Here is a 7,170-nt window from a genome sequence, read left to right as displayed (position 1 = left end):
CGTCAATGCCAGCACGCGCACCTGCCTGGTTAAGTTGAACAAATAATGACTACCCAAACATAGACACTGCTTAATGTTGTGATGTTTAGCGTGCAATGTCATAACACAGCACACAGGCTTCCTGCGTTTAGCCAATATGAGTATACTGCAGCCACAACCAGCATGGAACTCATGACCGTCAGAAACGTCTTTTTAAAAGCGAGTTGTACCATATTCACACATTTCATTAGTCTACCAAGATTTTTCAAATAAATGGGTACTGCTTGCTTTTTTATTTTCAGCTGTGATTATCAATTTTAATTTTCATTTTCAGCTGTGATTATCATGCTGCCCAGCGAAGCTGCAGCTCTCGGAGGCGCCGTCAGCGGCATTAACTCCATTGGCATGCGAAAGAAATAAACGACTGCTGGAAATGAATAGATCGCTGATCAATTGGGCCAGCCAATCGGTCGTAATTTATTTGAAATAAAACGCCCAACGGAACGCTGATTATCTGTATCTTTTTCTCTAGTAACGTATTATTTTCTATTATGAATGGGCTGCGGTCATGGTATAGTTCTACAAATCACTATCATACTGTTATATTACCAACAATAATAAAGCAACAGCCTTATAGAAAACATACACAGAATCACAAGAATTTGGTAACAACTATAGCTGCTGTGCTCCGCAAGTTAACATCGACGAGTGCCGAAATTGTGTCGCACTGTAATTTGGGAGTTGGTAAGTTGTTTATTTCATAAGCATCTTCCTGTACATAGCTTTGTTTCTGAAATGTAGGTACCAGTAGAGAAGTGACGATGTCGAAGAGGGTACTCTAAAGGTACGAAGAAAATGCAGCCAAAGCCCAGTTTGACACTCAAAGTGACCGAATGATATTGCTAGGCTTGCTTGAAGTTTTGAGTGTTAAGCAAGCACACCAGCCCGAGAAAGCTCCCTATACATGTGATGAGGTGGGGTGGCAGCTAGGTTTTCTGCCATTCTGTTTCCCGCTATCCCACTGGCCGATTTACTCGCACAGACTATATGATAAACCTTTTATTCTACCTTCATTCCATGAAGCTAACTTAAGAGAATATAGAGAAAAAGTTCCGCTCATAAAGGCATAACAGCCTCATTTTGGTACGTTTCCATTATTCGCCTTACACTGATTCAAGGAAACTCCGGACACGGCGTTTTATAAAACGTTTAAAAAAACTCAAATTCTCGCAAAATAAAGCGCAAGGAAGCGTATTCAAGCATTAAATAGGCATGAGAAAGGAAAATTTTCCTAAGGGGCCTCATCGGAGGCCGCTTCTACGACGATAGCGGTATGTGAAACTCGATGGCCAGGACATGGGCTCTCTTGAAAGGTGAAGTTGATTAAAGATGTGGGAATGAATCAGCCTTAATTTGCTGTTCACGCACTAGCTTGATGTCAGTTGAGCGATTTCTGAAGGGATAAAAAAACACAACATAGTTGTATATTAATTCAAAATTTCAGAATTTTTCATTTGTTTTTTAATAGGTTCACTGAACTGAACATCTTCTCAAGTATCACAGAGTATGTGAACTTGAGAACCATTGTCTTAGCACGTTTATTTTTTTTTTGGGAGAGGCGTGTCCGCAGAGGGTAACAACTTGGAGTGTAAAAACAGAAGCAAAACATGACTACTTCACATCATTTACAAGTAGAATGTACTATAGCGCTATATAAAAACACAGAACTCACTGTGCTGAATATGAGTTCAGAAATTATATGCCCAGACACACAACGTTCATTATGCGGTATGTTCAATAGGTATTGCAGCTACCTTAAACTGGGACTCTGGCGTAAATAATCAACCAAATAAGATTCCATGTCACTTCAGGACACTCACTGGTGTAGTGAAAATATCCAATTAACATACACATTAAATTAAGTGACCGAACGTGGTTATTTGGAGGCCAAAATTTTTCGACATCGTTATTTTTCTACTGCTATTGCAGCAGAGCATGTGCGTGTTTCCTATGTGCATTGATATTTTTTCGCAGCCAAATGAAAATTATTTGAAGAAAATTTGTTATGGTAGTTGAGTGCTTCTAATTAACAGTAAGAATGTGTAACTTCTGGCAGATCTTCACAGTATTCATTTTGTGACTCATTACGCGTTCATTTTTCTTTCATCTCTGCACTTATACCACAAAGGGATCGAACCAGTTACCCTTAATGCGTGGGCGAGCTTTTTCAAAAGTCATTGTACAACTCTTTTCCCAGCCACCTCTTTTCACGGAATGTGTGTTTTGTCTAGCTTTTTTGGTAAAAACACAGTGGATTTCATTGATTGATTTTGAAATATAGATGTTTTTCATTGAGTTATTGAACCGAATGTACTCCACATTTGACGCTGATTAAGTGGTAAAACAAGATCAAGTAACATTTATCGCCTCTCCCATTCTTCTGCACTACCTTCTGCCATTCAGACCAGCTTTCAGTGGTCTTGCTGCTGAAATGACTACCGAGATAAGCTTGTACACTTTACTCTCAGAGCTAAATATAACTGGTTGCGGGGAAAAGATATATAACTATATAAAAGATTTTCACACCGATTGGGAGGCGACAATTGGTATTTCAAGCGTTAGGTCTGAGCTATTCCGAATGCCAAACAAGGGAACACCTCAAGGAGCCATAATATCTCCTCTGTTGATTAATATCGCCATGCGTCGACTTGCTCGGGCCTTGGATTGTGTACCACAGCTAGGTTATACCCTCTACGCGGACGTCATTACTCTGTGGGCCACACGGGGGTCCCTGGCCAGCAAAGATCAGACTCTGCAAGAGGCGGCACTGGCTGTCAAAAACTTTGCCAGAACCAGTGGTCTCAGCTGCGCACCCGAAAAATCGGAGGTGATCAGAATACACAGCAAACGCTACAAAAGTAACGGAAGCATAGAAAGTGAAATCGAAAAGCAGAAAATTAAAGAAGTCACCGTCGCCAGGATCCTGGGTTTCTGGGTTCAAAGCAACGGTAGGGCAAATAACACTATCGATCTTCTTAAATCGGCATATAAACAAGTGGCTAGGATGATTCAGAGGATCACCTTCCACAGAAAAGGCATGAAAGAAAGTGACACTGTCAGTTAAGTGCAGGCGCTCGTATGAGCAAATTGACATACAGCTTGCCTTTCCACACGCTGAACAAGAGCGAGGAAGAGCAAGTAGATTCTATCATCAGAGGGGCTTACAAGGCAACATTAGGCTTACTGATAAGCACTCCGACACAGAGGCTTCTCGAAATCGGCCTGCATTACACGTACGCTGAACTGAAAACAGCAACATTGATCTCTCAGCGCAACCGCCTCAGCCAGACGAAGTCGGGAACAGAGATACTGATGAGGGCGGGTATAACACCGCAACCCCAAAACATGGACGAGAAGCTGGTGGACGAACCAGACCCAGTCCGACGACATATTTCGATCGCCCCTATCCCCAGGAACATGACCAAGGAGCGGCATCACGAAAGGCGAGAGGAGCGTGTAAAATGGATCAGATAATTAGTCAGAGGCAATGAGAACGTGCTATACGTTGACGCTTCCAGGTATAACTGGAAGCGCTGCGTCATTACAGTGGTAAGCAGTGACACGAGAAGCATAGCGTCTAGTGCAACACTGTACACTACATCGATCACCAAGGCCGAGTGTTTCACCATCGCATTGGCGATTAAATGTCCAAAGCGCAGTGACGGCATGACGTACATCACCATACTCTAAAATTCGCAAGAGGCGTGCCGGCTATTCACGAAAGGCCACCTCCCATTTAAGATTTAAAAATTTTTAGGCGGCGAATTGACCAACGCCTATAGGTTGGTCTGGTGCCCTGGACATGCAGGCCTAGAGGGTAACGAGAGGGCGGACGCTCTAGCTCGAGCGCTCACGAACCGAGCGGAGCAGCAGCCTTTCTCGCTGTTACCACTACCCAGCAACGACGGCTTTCGCGAAGAGGAGGAAAACGACCCGGCTCGGATGGCTCCGCGATAGCTTCTCGCTCACCAGCGATGCATGCGGCAGAAATATAGCGCCCCCCACAAATCTCTTAAAGGGGAAGACGCCATAGACCTCCGTAAAATTCAAATGGGAGTTTATCCAAATTTATTACGACTGAACCAAATTCCTCCAACTTTGTATGGGCGCGATTGTCCGTGGTGTCGCGACTCGCCACCGACCCTTTATCATATCTCGTGGAGTTGTGCTAAACGGCCAAGTGAACTTGATCGCTTACAGCGTATGTATGGAATCGAAAACTCTTTGGAGCAATGGGAGGCACTCCTTGTTAGCTCGGTCGCGGAGGTGCAACTAGCACTCCTGGACCACGTCTGGCTGGCGGCGCAAGCCAGTGGAGCCTTGGACGTGGGGCCCAACCCATCTAGCTCCAAAAGTCCTTCTTTTTCAACCCAATAAATTTATTTCTCTCTCTCTCTCTCTCTTGTACACTTTGGGACACCGTAATTCCTGGTTTTAACTTGATACATCCGACTACGCGTACGATAACTTCTTAGGTACACGGATACAAGTTCGCATACTTTTATTAAAATACGTGTCTCATAAGTTCTCTTCAAACGCCAGTATATTTTACATGGTAGCTTTTTTACGTGCTACATATTAGCGAAAACCCCTGAGCCATTGCGTTATAAAAAGTAATTTTATATTTAAACAAACTTCCAGTTGCATGGTTGAGGCTGCCGTTGAAACCAGGCTCAATGCTATAGAACTAAAAGGACAAAGGCCACGTATGTTGCCGCAGAGCTTCCTCTTTCACTAGCAGGTCGTAACTGAGTTTTTGCTCATAATTACTTCGCTGATGACGCACCTACTTCTGTAATTGCACCGCAGCTGAAAATTCCTGGCGCCAGAATTTCCTGACCCATCGCTTTTTTACCCTCATGTTCATTTCTGTACCTCGATATCTGCCCCAATTCCACATATGGTAAGCCCAATATATATTGCCGCATAGTGCCCGGGCTTTTTTACAAGCAGATGTTAGCTGGTCTTTTAAGTCATGTTCACCTCGTCGGTGACGCACCCATTCTGCGATTCCACTTCATCGGTACTTTTCTGGCACCAGAATTTCCTGTCACTTCGATTTTTTTCACACACATACCCATTTATCCATCGCAAAATTTGCTAAATTGCGACATCACCACGGCTGGATGTAGTATATGAACGTCGAAGCTACGGCCACGATTGTACATCTCTTTGGTCTTCAACAAGATCTCTTGGTGATTATGAATTCACATAGTGGTGGTTGCGCACAAAATAAGTACTTCATAAAAATTAGGTATCAGGGGCCGTTTTCACAAACTCACTAACGAAAGTTTTTTGCGTAAGAGAACTTTTTGCGTAAGTCGATTCACGAAACAAAAAAAAACGACGTAGGAACTCATAGTTGTCTTATCGGCCGCTTCAATAAAGCACGCTGGAAGATGTCAGAGATGGTGATGCAGTTGCTATATTTGCCTATGTAACCAGAAAATTCACGCAAGTGGATTCACGAAGCAAAGTTTTGCGTGAAAACAACGTGGCTAGGAGAAAATACTAGAAGTAATCCGCGCCACTCTCAGGAACAGTGTGGCTACTTGGAATTTGCCGCCGCAGTAGTATACTTTGGTGCCCTAGCTAGTTTTGAGTTAATTCACGCCCATGATAGCTGCCTGATGACTGCTGGTGCGTTTTTATATATTTCGGCGATTTGAGTTTCGTGCGTTGTTTTCCTTGTACGCAGTGGATGCCATTGACAACCACCGTTTTCCAATAAGTGCTGAGTCACAGTAATCGAAGAAACCTATTGGGCTTCAATAGCGTAAAATTATGCATGTAAAAATTTTTCTCTCAAAGCTACAAGAGCAGTTGTTTTTTATCTCTTCTGTATACCATACAAGTTATATTGGACTTCACGCGCTGTCGCAGCTGTTTTCTGGGTAATGCAGACTAGTCAGGCACCTTTCATGCCTTTGGCTGAGTCTCCGAAGACAATTATGAATTGTCTTGAATAAAGTCTGAGTGAATCAATAAAGGTAGCCTTCATAACGTTTTTTCGTTAATAGTGATGACAACGCGTTAATTAGGGGGGGGGGGGGTGTCACAGGGCGGTAAGGCAATCGTTTTTTTTTTTGAGTAACTAGTATTAAATTTTGCAGCGTGTACAATACTGCTGTGAACATATAACACTCCCATAGAGATTAGAAAACACTAAATAATGACGTTGGCACGGCCAAGGACGACAACAGTTCTTTGCAATACTAATACAGAAGATAAACATGGTTGAGGGTGAGTTTCATATCTTCAACCTAAATACATTTAAATCATAACTGAATGATTTTTAATTACGATTAGTCTCGCAATTTTTCAACAATACATTATAGTTTATGTGGTGATACCATGTTAGCCAGTCGTGGCTCTGAGAGAGTGTCTGATAATCGGTTGCAATTTAGTATTACCGTATAGCAGTAGCACTAACATTAGAGAACACTACACCATGACAGTAGCTTGGCCGACAGGGCCAATCTATTGCTTGAAATATTAATGCATGTGTAGATAAACGAGGTCAGAGGTCCTTCTCACGTATTAAAGTTTTATTGCATTTGAAAAGTGATTCAATAGCTGACACTAATGGCCAGAGGTTGATCCGTATTCAGCATTCGTTCACTTCTTGGGCAAACCAATTGAACTAATGCCTCCGATGGCATCACCCAGAGCAACCGCTTCGTTAGGAGCCATGATGATCACAGCTGAAAATATATTATGATTTGTTTTAACATTAAATAACACTAAATGAGAAAGCTCACATGAACCGCATAAATGCATTATTATGACAATTTTTTTATATTAAAAAGACGTTTCTGAAGATCACGTCCTCGACTACCACTTTGCCGATTGCGTTTCGGGGAAGGCAACGTGGTGAAGACCAGTGTAGAGTGCGGTGTAAGTGTAAGCTGAAAAACAGCAGGAGTTCTTTGTGGCCTGTCTAATATATCTATTGTGGGTTTCAAATGTAAAATTTAGGTGGGGTAAATAATAATAATAATAATAATAATAATAATAATAATAATAATAATAATAATAATAATAATAATAATAATATCATCATTAAAAATACTTGGTAAATAGCACCAACAAAAACATAACTACGCGTGTACGACACCTATCGTGGAGTAT

Source organism: Rhipicephalus microplus, chromosome 5 (genome assembly GCF_043290135.1).
Source record: "Rhipicephalus microplus isolate Deutch F79 chromosome 5, USDA_Rmic, whole genome shotgun sequence".
Classification (NCBI taxonomy): Eukaryota; Metazoa; Arthropoda; class Arachnida; order Ixodida; family Ixodidae; genus Rhipicephalus; species Rhipicephalus microplus.
The sequence above is the reverse complement of the archived record's forward strand: the minus strand, read 5'-3'. Positions refer to the sequence as shown.